This window comes from Penaeus chinensis, chromosome 4 (assembly GCF_019202785.1).
Source record: "Penaeus chinensis breed Huanghai No. 1 chromosome 4, ASM1920278v2, whole genome shotgun sequence".
NCBI lineage: Eukaryota > Metazoa > Arthropoda > Malacostraca > Decapoda > Penaeidae > Penaeus > Penaeus chinensis.
In genome coordinates this window covers 1,732,971-1,749,265 of record NC_061822.1, presented here as the reverse complement: position 1 = coordinate 1,749,265, position 16,295 = coordinate 1,732,971, and the positions used below count along the sequence as shown (strand labels likewise).

Genomic DNA, 16,295 nt, shown 5'->3' with positions numbered 1-16,295 from the left:
CGTGGCTGCAGAATTATAAACACGATGCTCTGAACAAGTGAAGGTAAATACAGCAATTAATGAAATAATACTTATGCAGTAATGCTGGAAATAATAGCATATAGGCCTATAACAATAATGACAATTATTATATTTATAAGTAATATTATTAATTTCGTTATAATTGTTTTTTGTTGGTGTTTTAGTTATTAGTATTAACTTTCTTCTTATTGTTATTGGTGTTGTTTTTGCTATTATCTCTTTATCACTATTATCATCATTATTAGTGTCAACATTATCAATAATAAGGATAATAATAACAATAATAATAACTATTATTATTATAATGATAATCATTATCATTATCATTATCATTATCATTATCATTATCATCATTATCATTATCATTATTATTATTACTATTACTATTATTATTATCATCCTTATTTCTGTTGCTGTCGTCGTTGCTGTTAACATTACCGTTATTGTTGCTTTGTTGCTGTTATTTTTATCATTACCAATAGTTTCATTGTTACCGCTATTATTATTATTATTGGTGTTATTAGTATCACTTAAACATTATTATCGTCGTTATTTTTGTTATCAGTGACTAGCATCCTTATTATTATTGTCACCATCGACATCACCACCGGCAAGTTTTCTTCACCACAAATTAGTATTATTTACGTGTTAAAAAAATATTTCCGACTTATTATGCCGAATGCAACCGCAAATTTTCTGATAATTCCTTTATTTCGCGTTCCACAAGAGATCCTAAAATAGGCAACTATTTATACAAAAATCACCTTTTTTTCGTGCATGAAGTCGGAAAAAACTATATTTTGATTTCAAAACCTTTCCACGAACATCTTTTATGGCTATCAATAGGTTCTGAGTCGAAAGAGTTCTGTTTTTAAAGACCGGACATACGAACGACCAAGTACGCCATATTTTTTTTACTTAAGGCAAATGACATTAATCAAAATGGATCTTTTACTGACATACAGTCATCAATTTATCATCATTTTCACAACAAAATAAGTAACGCAATGATAATGATATTACGAACTACAACAATAATAACAATATCGATTACAAACATTTTCATTATCACTGTTATTATAAGATTTATTATTAACAACAGAAAATAGAATATGTTAATAATAAAAATAACAAAGATTATGATAATAACAATAACAATAACAAAAACAATGATAACAAAGATATTACAACAGCAATAATAAATAATAATCACTATTGTTACTATCATCATCAAAAACATTATTTTCCTGATTGCCATTACTACTGTTATCATCATGATCATCATCATTACTTTTATAATCATTATCATTATCATATTAGAAATAGTTATGATATTAAATATTATACAATAATGTTAATAGCAAGGATAATAATACTGATAATAATAACAATAACAATAATAATAATAATAATAATGACAAAAAAATAATAATAACAAAAAATAAAAAAAAATAATAATAATAAATATAATTACTATACTAATAATAGCAAAAATTATAATAACAACAGCAATAGTGATAATAAAAGATCTATCAAAACCACAGTAATGATATTAATAAGAATAAAATGTTAAAAAAATATAAGAATAATAATACTCATAATAACAACAACAATAGTAACAACAATAATAATATCAATAACAATAGCAATAATGGTAATGGATTTAATGATAATGAAAACAATGATGAAGTTGATGATAATAACATAACCAATAACAAAAGCAAATATAAATAATATAATTTAAATTATAACAAAACAAAAATTATAACGAATAATAATGATGATAATAATGACAATAATGATAATGATAACAATAAAAATAAATACAATAACAATAATATTTGAAATAATTATAAAAAATATATAACAATAATAATAATAATAATATGATTTTCATAATAAATATGACAATAATGATAATGTCGATAATGATGATAATCATAATATAAGCAAAAATAATACTGATAATAAAAATAATAATAATAATCATAACGATGGTTGATGATGATGATTATCATCAGCATTACTATTATCTTTATTATTGTCACTATTAATATTATCATTATCCTAACAACAACAATAATGATGATGAAGATGATGACAACAATAGTAATAACAAATATATTATTGATATTTTAATTATTATTATCATTATCATCATCATCATCACCATCATCATCATCATCATCATCACCATCATCATCATTATCATCACCATCATCATCATCATCATCATCATTATTATCATCATTATCATTACTATTATTATTATTATTATTAACATTATTATTATTACCGTTATTATTGTTGTTGCTGTTGTTATTATTATGTTGTTGTTGTTCTTGTTGAAAATAACGATGATAATGATAATAGTATAACGAGGATAATAAACTAAAAAAAAAAAAAAAAAGTAATAGTAATACTTAAAATTAATAATGACTATCACTGTCATTACTATGTACTTGTTATGATAATTGTTATCATAATTATATATTATTATTATTATTATTATTATTATTATTATTATTATTATTATTATTATTAAAATCATTTATTATAATTACTTTTGTTAGTATTATTATCATTATTATTATTATTATCATTATTATTATTATTATTATTATCATTATTTTTATTATTATTATCACTTATTATAATTACTTTTGTTGTTATTATTATTATTATTATTATTATTATTATTATTATTATTATTATTATTATCATTATTATTATCATTATTATTATTATCGATATGATCATTAGTAGTAGCAGTAGTATAATTAATATTATTATTATTATTATTACTATCATTATTATAATTATTACTATTACTATTACTATTACTATTACTATTACTATTACTATTATTATTATTATCATTATTATTATTATTGTTATTATTATTACTACTACTACTCTTACTATTATTATTGCTATTATCATTAATGCTGTTAACATTGTTATTGTTAGTATTATTAATACTTTTATTATTATCATTATTTCTACCATTATTATCAGCAATAATAATAATAATAATAATAATAATAATAATAATAATAACAATAATAATAATGAAAAATAAAAATAAATTTACAAAAACAACCGCGATATTACACCCAACACATAATCAACCGTAAACTTACACATTCGTTACAGACTAAAAAAAAAAAAACACCCTGTTCCTGCTTTGCAATACGTGCATGACCACAGCTGTGAACGTTGCAAGGGAGGAGGAGGAGGGGGGTGGGAAAGCGGGAAGAATGGGGGGGGGCGGAAATGAGGGTGGGGGGGGGGTGGCAGAAAAATAAAAGGGTGCTGATTGTTTGCTGAAACCAGTCACGTAGGTTGCCTGTATTCAGTGGCTGATTAGAGGTAAAATAATTGGTAATTGCAGTGATAACCAAGTATCCTGTTAAGATTACGAGCGATTTCCGTATTTCCTCTTGCATACTCATGATCAAATATTAAACTTGTGTTCTTGTCATGTGCTATTCTGTGGCTGATGTTCTGAATGCTTTCATAATTTTCAATAAGACTTTGCTCCAATCTTTCGAAATTTTCGTTAGCTTGGGTTTATCCTTCTTGCAATATACCTGCACCGTCCTTTAGTTCCCAAATCTTATTCATCATCATTTTCATTATTCCTTATAAGATAAAGAGTTGAAATCACAATACCGGTATGATATCTACGATTCTGGACGGTGCTCACAAAACCACTTCCTACGCTTAGTCTTTCTCTCCTATTTGTCTTCCTCGTGTTTTGTTTGTTTGTTCGTTACACCCAAAATAATCAACAAAGCCGAGTATATTGGCAAAGGTGGAGGAAAAGAAAAAGGCATGCTATCCAGGCCTGGGTCAGCGACATTCTCGGTCTGTCTGTTTGTCTATTATCTACATATTTATCAATATATAAAGCTACCTGTCTGCCCATCTATCTATCTATACACACACAAACACACATACACACATATATAAATAAAATAAATAAAAATGAATAAATATATATATGTATGTATACATACATATGTACATATATATAAATATATATATTGACATTTATATTTATATTTATATATATATAAATATATATATGTATATGCATGCATGCATACTTACATACATACTTACATATATCTCTGTATACCTTGTTCCTCCTACTCATTACCTTTGCTATGATCTCTTAAGTATCATTATTATTGTTATAATCATCCTCGTTCTAATATAAAAATCATCGTTCTGTTTGTCCTTATTCCTCTTCTTTCTCTTCGTCTTCCCCTCCCCATTCTCCTTCTTGCGGCTCCCACCTCCCACCTTCCCTTCCTCCTCCCAATCCTCCTCCTCGTCTCTTCCCTCTCCACCTCTCTCCCTCCTCCATTTTGCCCCCTCTCTCCCCCTCCCCTCCCCTCCCCCAACTGCCCCCCCCCCCCCCGCCTCCTCTCAAAAGATCCGGTGTAATTGGAGAATTCTTATCAATGAGTGCCGTTACTGGGTGTCTCCGGCGTCCCTTCATTACCAATAACAAATGTCAGGGCGGCGAGGGGAAGTCCTATCGGGCAATGGGTCATACATTTCTTTTCGCTGATGTTGTCCTAGATATGTATACGTCTATAGTGCTAGCGTATATCTTTTTTTGGAGGTCGAGTAGTGTGGATGTATGTTTGTGCGCGAATATGCGTGTTTGCATACGTGTCTGTGATAATGAATGATGATTAAAAACGATTTTGCATACTTAAACTCATACCCACAATTTTCTTTCGAAATTAAAAGCGCATGTAGTAAAGTAGACATTTTAAAAACATCTTTTTTACACCAGTGATGTGGCTTCCACAGCAAGAAAAAAATAAAAAAAAACAGCTTTCGTACATCTAAACAGATGGTGCTAATGGCATGTCTACCAATACTGGAAAAAACAATAAGAAACCTTATGTCACGCTATATTAAAGCTTAAAATCACAAATCTTACCCAATCTAAACGCCATTTTAACAAATTTCCCAAGGATGGGAGGTTGCAGATGCTGTCACACGCTGATATATAGCGAAACATTTGCTTAATTTTAGTGCATTTTTCACAGCGCCAAATAACAGCTACTATCATGCTCCTATAATATTTTATGTGACCGCATGAGGACAACATCCTGCTCTATAATTACGATATTCCATCACGAAACAATAAAAAAGATGGAGAACAGAGAACACGAGGGACGGAGAAGAGAAAGAGAAAGAGAAAGAGAGAAAGAGAGAGAGAGAGAGAGAGAGAGAGAGAGAGAGAGAGAGAATTTCCTATCAAAATTACAATTACAATTACATAAGCATGTTTTACAATATTAATAATTTTCTTTATTCATCACCGTTTTTTTTCTGCATTTCTATTTTCAATTGCTCTTTCCCTTCCTTTTCACTACCCTTTACCTTTCATCAAACCTCCCTCCTCCCCTTTCCCTTAAAATGAAGTAGATACTCATAAAAAAAAATAATAAATAAATAAAAAATAAAAAATACTGCTATATTGAAAATATTGAAAATATTGAAAATTCTCAGGATTTTTCTCTGTTCCCCCATCTTAGTAAAATAGTAAAAGGGGAGTTTTCCATTACGCTGATCTCACTGTGGGCTTTGGTATGAGGCAAAGACTGACTGATAGACTGATGAGTAAATTGCATAGACGCACGAACACATATTTTCTGAACTGCGGAAACTCAGAGATATATTTATACAGACACAAAGCAAAGTGAAACCGTGGAAACACGTGAATTCAATTTATACCCTAGTACAATATATATATATATATATATATATATAACATTAAGTATAAGATTCGTATAAAACAACGTTTATTTTACAACGTTCGGAATGCCAAGGAAGACAACAATTGGGAAAGATGTTTAATTGTAATTGATCACATTATTTCGGAATTGATGTAGAGGTTAAATTGTTCCCCTCGCTACCACAAGCATAAAAATCATACTCGTGAATAAGTCTATGGAAAGACAACCCACACAAGACGTTAAAACCACTTACAACGCAACAAAAATCTATGGGAAATACGAAGAGACCACAACTAATGGACATGTTGTAACGGCAACCATTAGTCGCCATGGCAAAGGGATAGTTCACTAGCAAGTTGAAGACCAGGAGGATAAAGAGGCTTCAGTGCATCAGAGCAGGATAACCCTCGTACATGTTTTTATGAATATCTTATGGGATTAAAGAGAGTCTAAAAACATGTACAATTTATGGTAGGACTTAACCCCCAAAAATATTTATTTTAGTTGAATGACACAATGCCAATGTGAGACTGACGTATTCATATTTACAAAGTCTTTTTAAAACTTTACAGCGGTGAAAGATAATATATAGGCAAAGATTTCGGAACTAGTTTCGCTTAAAAATAAACTCATACAATAACAAATAAATGCTACACAATAAATCAACGTATCGTTTAAGAGCTATACAAATTTAACGATTTGTACGTGCTCTGTAGTGAATAATTCGGAGAGATTATATATACTGTATTGATAGTACTTATTAGAGCGAGATGCAAGATAAAGGCTTTTAAATACACTACAATTATGAGCCCATTTAGCCAGATAAGCAAATGACCAAAATAAATACACATCTAAATGACACATTGCTCTTGGACGTTTATGCTTAAAACACTTAAGACTGATAATTAACAATCAAGTTTAGTTTACGAAAACTAAACAAAACCGTGTATACTAACAGTGCGGAGTTTCTTTCCAGTACCTAGGCAAAGACAATTTTTTCTTCTTTTTCTACATATTCAAATGATATGGTGTTTTTCAACCGAGCCTCCAGAACATTAGCCGGAATGGAGCCATATTACATTATCATATTTACATAATAGAGTTTGCATACATATATGGAAACGGACCCTTATTACTATAACATCTCATGCAATGATAAATACATACATATACCTACTGAATATTCAAATATAAAAGCATAAAGTGTATCAAATAATATGACAAAGATCAAAATCATGATCCATCCACTATTTTATATTATAAAATCACTTAATCGCCATTAATTATTTATATTTAACTCAAACGAAATCGACCATAATAATTCACTTTCCAATAAAACAGGAAAATCACCTTATCCATTCACTAGCAACAATTCACACTCGCACATACTGTTAAAATAATTGCAATAGTCATAGCCGCAACAACCTCAACAATAACAATAATAATTGAAAATAATGATGATGATGAAGGTGAAGATGAAAATGATGATCTCTCTCTCTCTCTCTCTCTCTCTCTCTCTCTCTCTCTCTCTCTCTCTCTCTCCCTTTCTCTCTCTCTCTCCCTTTCTCTCTCTCTCCCTTTCTCTCTCTCTCCCTTTCTCTCTCTCTCCCTTTCTCTCTCTCTCCCTTTCTCTCCCTCTCCCTTTCTCTCTCTCTCCCTTTCTCTCTCTCTCCCTTTCTCTCTCTCTCCCTTTCTCTCTCTCTCCCTTTCTCTCTCTCTCCCTTTCTCTCTCTCTCCCTTTCTCTCTCTCTCCCTTTCTCTCTCTCTCCCTTTCTCTCTCTCTCCCTTTCTCTCTCTCTCCCTTTCTCTCTCTCTCCCTTTCTCTCTCTCTCCCTTTCTCTCTCTCTCCCTTTCTCTCTCTCTCTCTTTCTCTCTCTCTCCCTTTCTCTCTCTCTCCCTTTCTCTCTCTCTCCCTTTCTCTCTCTCTCCCTTTCTCTCTCCCTTTCTCTCTCTCTCCCTTTCTCTCTCTCTCCCTTTCTCTCTCTCTCCCTTTCTCTCTCTCTCCCTTTCTCTCTCTCTCCCTTTCTCTCTCTCTCCCTTTCTCTCTCTCTCCCTTTCTCTCCCTCTCCCTTTCTCTCTCTCTCCCTTTCTCTCTCTCTCCCTTTCTCTCTCTCTCCCTTTCTCTCTCTCTCCCTTTCTCTCTCTCTCCCTTTCTCTCTCTCTCCCTTTCTCTCTCTCTCCCTTTCTCTCTCCCTTTCTCTCTCTCTCCCTTTCTCTCTCTCTCCCTTTCTCTCTCTCTCCCTTTCTCTCTCTCTTCCTTTCTCTCTCTTCTGTTTCTTTTTTTCTTTATCTCTCTCGTCATATATATATACATATATACATATACATATATGTATATATTTACATATATATGTGTGTGTGTGTGCACACGCATATACATAAATACACATTCATTCATATATATGTATATGTATATATATCCACATTTGCATATATTTGTGTTTATATATATACATACATATAAACATACACACACACACACACACACACACACACACACACACACACACACACATATATATACCTACAGACATACATATATATACATATATATATAAATACCTACCTATACATACATACTTATATATATATATATATTGTATCCTATAACTATAGTTCTCAATTTTCCTTAAATGTCAGCGGTGAATAACAGTAAATAACGAGTTAATCGCTGACACTGCAGATTCATTCCAACAATCCCTATTGACGGCACCACACCAACATAATCCTTAAATAAGCTATGAATATAAATATGTGAAAATATGAAAATGGTACGTTAATATAAAAAAAAACGTGGCTTCACTTATCTTATTTTCTGAGTCTACATTCATCGGCGAATTCACGATCGGTAGACGTGAATTCACCAGCGATGGAATTTTTAATGGAATTCAAAAAGGAAAGTTCAGCACGAAAATGAACGTTAGAAAGAACATGATTTGAAAATTCTATCGGAAGCCGGCTCATTAGACTTACAGTGAGGGTCAATTTAAACATTCTAAAAAATCCGAAGAAAAAAAAAAACACACAATCCTTTTAGTTTCGCCGAAGTAAGGCATGAAATAACGTTGGCATTCTCACTGATCCGAACTTTCTTTACACTTCAGTTGCAAGTTAGCCGCAGCCTCGCCTTTGACACGTCTCTCTCGACCGAATGCAACAACTGGCCTCCGTGTTGACAGAAACTTTACCTTTAATGCCTGTTATATCCCTTCACTGTCGACTTGTAACAAGGAGAATAAGTTGAAATGAAAATTAGTAATATCGGTCGCTGTGACTTGATTCATTGTCAAGCCATGATATTCGTATCCATTTACCTGTGAACGTACAGTGATTCGTTCATCTCGGTGTCTCATAATCGCCATTAGCATACGCGCATCCGCTCGTGTATGTACGACAAAATAAAGCTCTCACCGCACATCTGACACACAGCCCCTGGCCACCTCAAGGAAGCCCAAGCAGGCTGACGTGTGTCGTTGAATTATTAATGACAGCCTCGGGTACTTCTCCCCAGACCCCTTTCCCTTCCCCTTCCCCTTCCCCCCAACCCCCACGCCCTACCCTCCCCGCCATCCTCAGCGGCACTTGAGGAGAAGCGGAAGGAGGGCCTCATCTGTGAGCGGAGTGGCCTTTGGCACTCGCACTCTTACAGAACGCCGGCCTGTTCTCTGTTTACCGTCTTCAAGTGCGACGTCAGGATAAAGGGGATGGGATAGGATATGGTTACGCGAACGCCAGAGGTAGGATACGATTGCGTGAACGGCGTGGGTAAATTACAAGAACGGCATGAGTAGTAAATTATTACACGAACGAAATGGAAAGATTGCGCGAACGGGATGGGTACGATACGGTTAGACTAACGGCGGAATTACGCGAACGAAATGTATATAGATTTTTATTTATTATTATTATTTTTTTTAATTAGAGAAAAAAACACGGTGGTTTTCTTTCCTCTCATTAAAAAGTTAAAAGGACTTTTATCTTCGCTGAACACATAGCCGGATGCTATATTTTATTCAAATTGTCGATAATTATGTAAGGTATGTATGTATGAGATAACAGCTAATTAATTCAGCCATAACTGTTAATTTCTTCGAATATTAAGTACAGATAATCTTGATATTCATGTTTTCGATCTCAGATTTTGCCTTTAAATGGAAAAGTAAAACGATTTGTAATGAAAAATGTAAAATACTGATTCCACTCATTAGCACGATCATGATATTAAAATATAAAATGTCACGCAAACTATAACAATAATATCAGGGTAAAACCGGATTTTGAACCAAGGAGAGCAAACGAAACAAAAGGAAACTAACCATTCTACAAAACTTAAAACTCCAAAAATGAGGTTAAAATTCCCAAATGACCCACTGGAAAATCAACACCGGATGAGAACATTTAAAGATAAAACGAAGCAACAAACAAACATGAATACATGTATCCTACCTGCATCATCATCACCTAGTGCCTTCCTCACAATGTGGGTTAATAAGTGTTTTATTCGACCTTTCCTTTTACTTCATACGCATTGTACATCCAGTACGGTAAACAAATTCAAAATTCACAAACGATTATGATATGACCAAAATTGAATCAAAACAACAGCACAAAATCAATGACTTTAAATAAAGGGTTTTGCACCAATATTGAGTCTGCCTGAGAAACAATCCGCTACACAGCCCAGTAGCGGATAGGAAAAATAAGATTATGAGACTTCTAAATCATCCTAATCTAAATTAAATAAAACAATAAAGCCGAAAAAAGAGGATTAATATATGTCAACGTGAATGTTCCTAAGTTCGTCATCTACACCGAAATTAAGCAGAATGAATCTACAAATAAAACCGTTCGAACCGCGGCGGAACAGAAGCTAGAAGTAAGCGTCTCGCGCTGATTAAGTTCCACGGACTGAGGGAGAGTTGGCGATATGTCTTCGAGTAATTAATCTATGCATCTATATCAATCTATATTCAGCAATTTATCTCATTTACTCAGCGAACTTTGCATTTAATGTTCGTGTTTCGATACATTTACCATTCATTATTTCATTCAGCAAATCTGTTAATTAGCAATTTATCATCAAACGTATTTTGCGCTGGGAATAGTGCGAGAGAAAGCATTATGCAGAGGCCGCAGCTGAGCACCTCGTATCATATGCTTAGCACGGTAATATTCCGACTTCCAACTAATAAGAACCGTAATATTGCAATACTAATCGCAATATCAGATTGCGCATAGCAGTATGATAAGTGTAATGTACATGCAATGCCCTGTGCACATATAATTGTATATATATATACATATATGTATACATATATATAAATACTCGTATACATATAATATACGTGTCCTTGTAACGGAAAATTGTCTATCATACAATATTCATCGACTGCTTTCTGGTACCAGGTTCACCACCACTTTAACAATGCATAAACTGATACAGAAAATCCAAGAGTATAAACAAGACAGCCACAAGGCCCATCTTCCCGCAAAAATGCCAAGAATCCGATGAAATACAGAGATTCCGGATTCAGCAGAAGAGACTACTAAAGCCATCTTCATATCCTGTGTAAAAGTCGCTCAGATTTGAATGCAATTCTTCTGGAATAGCTTTTTTTTTTATCCCAGAAACACGATTCATCTCTAAGAAAAGATAACTTGGTCGAAGTTTGGTTGACTTTCCACCATTCGAAAGTTACTTCGCGGCGTCCGTGGTGGAGTCGATCATAATATCCAGACGGACAGAAATAACGTTACATAAAGACATTATTTAATGTAGGCCGTCTTTGTTTTATTTGTGGGAATTTCTTCAGGTTATGTAATCAGTTTACATGTAGCATTCTTATATATACGAAGATAGAATGATTATTGGCAAAGAATTCCCGGAAATTTGTTAACCTTCTGTTAAGAAACATTAAACAGTTAATATACATATTTAAAGTTACAGCAAAACTTCGTAAACAAAATATCTTTTAAAACGCAGATTGCAGCGGAGACTGCAACAACGGCAATTATACATACAAATACAACATTCGATGCATTAAATGTGTCTCCGATGAAATCTAGCTTGCTGGGGAAAATAACTCATATATGGTGCGTGAGTGTTTGTGCATCTGTGCGTGTGTAACTGTGTACGCTTGTGTGTGAACCTCAGTTCTGGTTCATCAACAGCATTACACATAGGCAATGATTGCATTATAATCTGCCAATCAAAAAATAAAATGTCTGGTGCGAAAAGCGGTACTTGTTGTTTGAAGCAACAATGAACCGTTAAAAATAAGCGCAAATCAATCATCCAATTGGAAAGTAGCCGATGCCTTTTATTTGTTTAATTGGACGACAACGCTTTCTCGTCTGCCTGGCACTGACTTCACAATTCCGTTAATGGCTTCGCTGGAAAAAACATCTATGTGTGAATTGTGAGACTTCTATCTAAATGTTTCTTCTACGTAATATCTATTTGTTGGTTTGTTTGTTTTTCACAAATTGTCTGTCCTGGAACAACGATTTCTAAAAGAGCAAATGTAGCATTCTGGAAATGTAAGCCATCGCTTCATATTTCCTTTGTAAAATATCAAAATCACACTCACTCACAGGATTTCCCTTCCTCCTTTTCCTTCTCTCCCTCGCTTCCCCTCTCCTTCCTTCTGGGTATACATGTTTGTGTGTGTGAGTGGGTGAGTGTGAGTGAGTGAGTGAGTGAGTGTGTGTGTATGTGTGTGTGTGTGTGTGTATGTGTGTGTGTGTGTGTGTGTGTGTGTGTGTGTGTGTGTGTGTGTGTGTGTGTGTGTGTGTGTGTGTGTGTGTGTGTGTGTGTGTGTTTCTGTATGTAGTTAAAACTTAATCTACACCTATCTACATACAAATATATGCACATAAAACCTATTAAAAAATAATTTCCCGTCTCAGTTTGCCGCTGACGAGCACCGAGCGCCGGCCTCCTCCCCTTTACTGAGTCTAACCCCCATACATCGACACACAAAAAACGGATTTGACGGAGAACCGGACTTGGATAACCCGTTAATCGCTATGCAATATGTGTCAGTACAGCACTACAAGCCTCGGCGAAGAGTGGACACCTGTTCCCCTAAACATCGACAAGGAATTCAGACTTACATATTCAGAATAATAAAGAGGTTTCTTAAATAGCGGAATCATCTGTCTAAAACTTTACGCTTACGAAAATATTGATCATTGTTGCCTTCATTACTGTTATCTGTATTACTAGTTTTATTATTATGTAGGATTATAGACTATGTGTGCATTTATATAAGTCTGTATGTATATTTATATGTTAAGGTTTAGGCTTATGTTTATGTATATGTATGTATATGTATATTACTACTGCCTATGTTTGCGTCTATGTCTTTGTCTATCTATATATATACACATGCATACATATATATATATCAATTTATATATATAGATATGTACATATATACATCATATATACATATATATGTATCATATATACATGAATATATATATTACATATACATAATTATATATATATCATATACATATAATACACCTATATCCATGCACAGCAAACACACGCACGCGCGCACACACACACACACATGTATATATGTGCATGTATGTAATATATACATATATACATATACATACAGCATACATATATGTGGGTGTGTGTGTGTGTAAATATCGCTATATATCAAATCACTTAAATGTCGTTATCCTCATCTGATACCCCTCTTTCCGTACTAAGTGATATCGGCATCTTTTCTTACAACACAATAGAAAAGTATGTTTTGTACTGAAATAACAAAAACAAATTTATTTCCAATGCAGCGGGTGTGAGACCCTTCGAAAGCATTCCCTTCTGTAATAACTTTCAAAGAACACATGACTCTTGTGATTCTTTAACAAACAATGCAATGATCTGTACATTAATTGATGCTATCAAGTCTACTTATTTTACTGGTAATGCTAATACATACACAGAAGATACGTTTAACGAAAATAAAGTTTAGGTTAAGCTTGTCGATTTAATATAAGGTTTACCATTCTGCCAAAATCACATAATGTCATTCATCCACGAATGTCTCTGCGTATAACAGACACATAGAACAATTAACATTTTTGCAAGGGCTTTTCTACAGTTCTCCGAATGATAAGCTTATAACTTCGACCCAAAGATGCACTGTAACATGCGTATCCTCGAAATCAAGAGAAATACAGGGAACACAAGAAAAATTACAATGCTACATGCAAACAGATAGATGAATAGAGAGATTATGCTAATGTACACACAAACTTTGCCAGCCTCACCTTATTAACGAAGAAGATAAGCCTGAGAGCTGCTTAACACCTTGGCCTCTGCAAAAACTGCAAAGCTTTTTCGTCGCAAAACCGCCGTTTTATGAATACAACACAAAATATGCACAAACACCAACTTCACTTTCAAAACATCGGATTTTTTTCCATTCCGATTTTCCGAATGAGAAGAAAAGAAAACACTGCACTTCTATCAACACACCAAACACAATTGTTTTCTGTTGTTATGACTGTTGGCTATTTCTACTGATTGTTATTTATGTTACTTATGTTTCCATGCTACTAAGGAAAAGATCTTTTTGATGGAGAGAAACAAAAAAAAATATTATAGGATTTGTTTTAATGAAGGGGAAACGTCGTTTGATGTACCTTTGAACAATATGGACTTTTTGAAGCTTTTCAATTTTGTAAAGTCTTTGGACAGATTGACTAGCTCATGAGTAAGATGAGAAGCTGCCTTTATTTAGAGCAAGATGCAGCAAGTGATTCCAAGCAGAGAAATGATGGGAAAAAAATCTTCTATATACCAAAATTAGATTAACTAGTACCAATGCGACGCTCCCTTCCCGAAAAGTAAACAAATAAATGAATAATCAACAACATAAAGAGCTGTTCATAATCATAACCAAGTCCCTAAAATAAAAAATATCACACCAAGATGGAGAGAACTCTCCACGGCTTTCAGCAAGCCGAAGAAAAGTCAAGTCACATGTTCTGAGGTTCCCGGAGCGGCGCTGCGTACTTCACCCTCCCACTGCCCAATCGCAACTGAGGGCGGCGCGGCATGGCCGGCCCGACCGCGGCCTCAGACCCGCGCGCGTTAGGCCCAAGACTCGCTCGCGGGCCAGGGGCACGGCCGGCTCCAGGGGCCTCTGTGCCTCGGAGGAAAGAGCTTTTCAAAGGGGCTGCGTTTCTATATATATTATATATATACATATATATACATAGATATATCTATATATATTATATATATACATATATATACATAGATATATCTATATATTTATATATATATAGTTAAATAGGTCGTTATAGGTTTTTCACATAGGCATCAAACAGTCAAAACGAAGAGGTAGACTAATGGCTTAAAGAGGTTCGCTAAATAAAATAGGTAATGAGAAGATACAAGCAACAATAAGATCAAAGTTATAACAAAATGAGAGCAAAATAATAATAATAATAATAATAATACAGATATATTAGACAAATGGGTATATACATGGAGAAAATAACAAACAAAAACAAAAAACACAGGGATAAAGATATGAAAGAACTAACCACCATAGGTGATAGTCAGGGGGAATGAAAACCGCTAATTAGTAAATAGGGTGGTTGCGGTAGTGTTGTTGTTAAGTGATATCTTTGGGTATTTTACGGCACTTGTTTCTTCTGAAATATTTGACTGGATTATTAATGAGACTGTTTTATTTCGTTTATTCGTTGGGTATAGTTAAATCTGAAAATTATATTAAATATATATCAAGGTTTTGGAAATATATGAATTTGGTGCAGAATTCTAAATCAATCGTTGAATAATCCATGTACGAAGACAAAACGAATTTATCTTATATATATATATATATATATATATATATATATATATATTATGTATATATATATTGTGTGTATATATATAGACACAGTGTGTATATATATAAATAAATATCTGACATATATACATACATACATGTATACATACATATATATGTATATATATTATATATATATATATATATGTATATATATAGATATATAGATATATATATGCGTGCCTCTGCATGTGTACAACATTTCTTTGTACTATTTTTTTTTTTTTTCTTAATTATTTATCACTCTATCTGTCTCTTCCTATCTTCCTCGCTCTCTCGCTTTCTCACGACATATTGGCGGTAAGTGAACTCAGGCAGCCCACGTTTACCCCCCACCCCCACCCCCGCATGTACCCAATCAGACCCTTAACCATGCGGATGCTAATTCCATATACGTGAATGTGTTTCCCGAAAGACTAACGAGTGATGCGAGCTGGCCAACAGTGCTTTGGGAAAAAAGCGCCATTGGATGATGTTTACGAAGCGAAGGTTGGAGCGTTCGCTGGCTTCTCATACCACGTAGATACCTTACCAAATTATACCATGATTCACATAATTCCCACTCGTGTGTTGGGCATGTCTGTCTCTTCCTTCCTCTGCACCAGGTCAGAAGAGGCAGTCA

The 16,295-nt window shown here is 33.6% G+C and overlaps 1 protein-coding gene across 3 annotated transcripts in view; it reads right to left on the bottom strand.

Annotated features, from left to right (window-relative positions):
• The window catches only part of LOC125046999, a 443,317-nt gene extending 428,470 nt beyond the window's left edge, over positions 1-14,847 (bottom strand). The window contains exons 1-2 of one of the 3 annotated variants that reach the window (XM_047645018.1): positions 14,739-14,847; positions 14,079-14,379 (exon numbers count right to left, since the gene is read on the bottom strand). The gene's annotated coding sequence lies outside the window, so the exon portion shown is untranslated. Of the gene's footprint in view, positions 1-14,078 lie in introns of all 3 variants that reach the window. The other 2 variants (XM_047645027.1, XM_047645035.1) reach the window with 2 other exon arrangements.
• Positions 14,848-16,295: the final 1,448 nt, after the last annotated feature.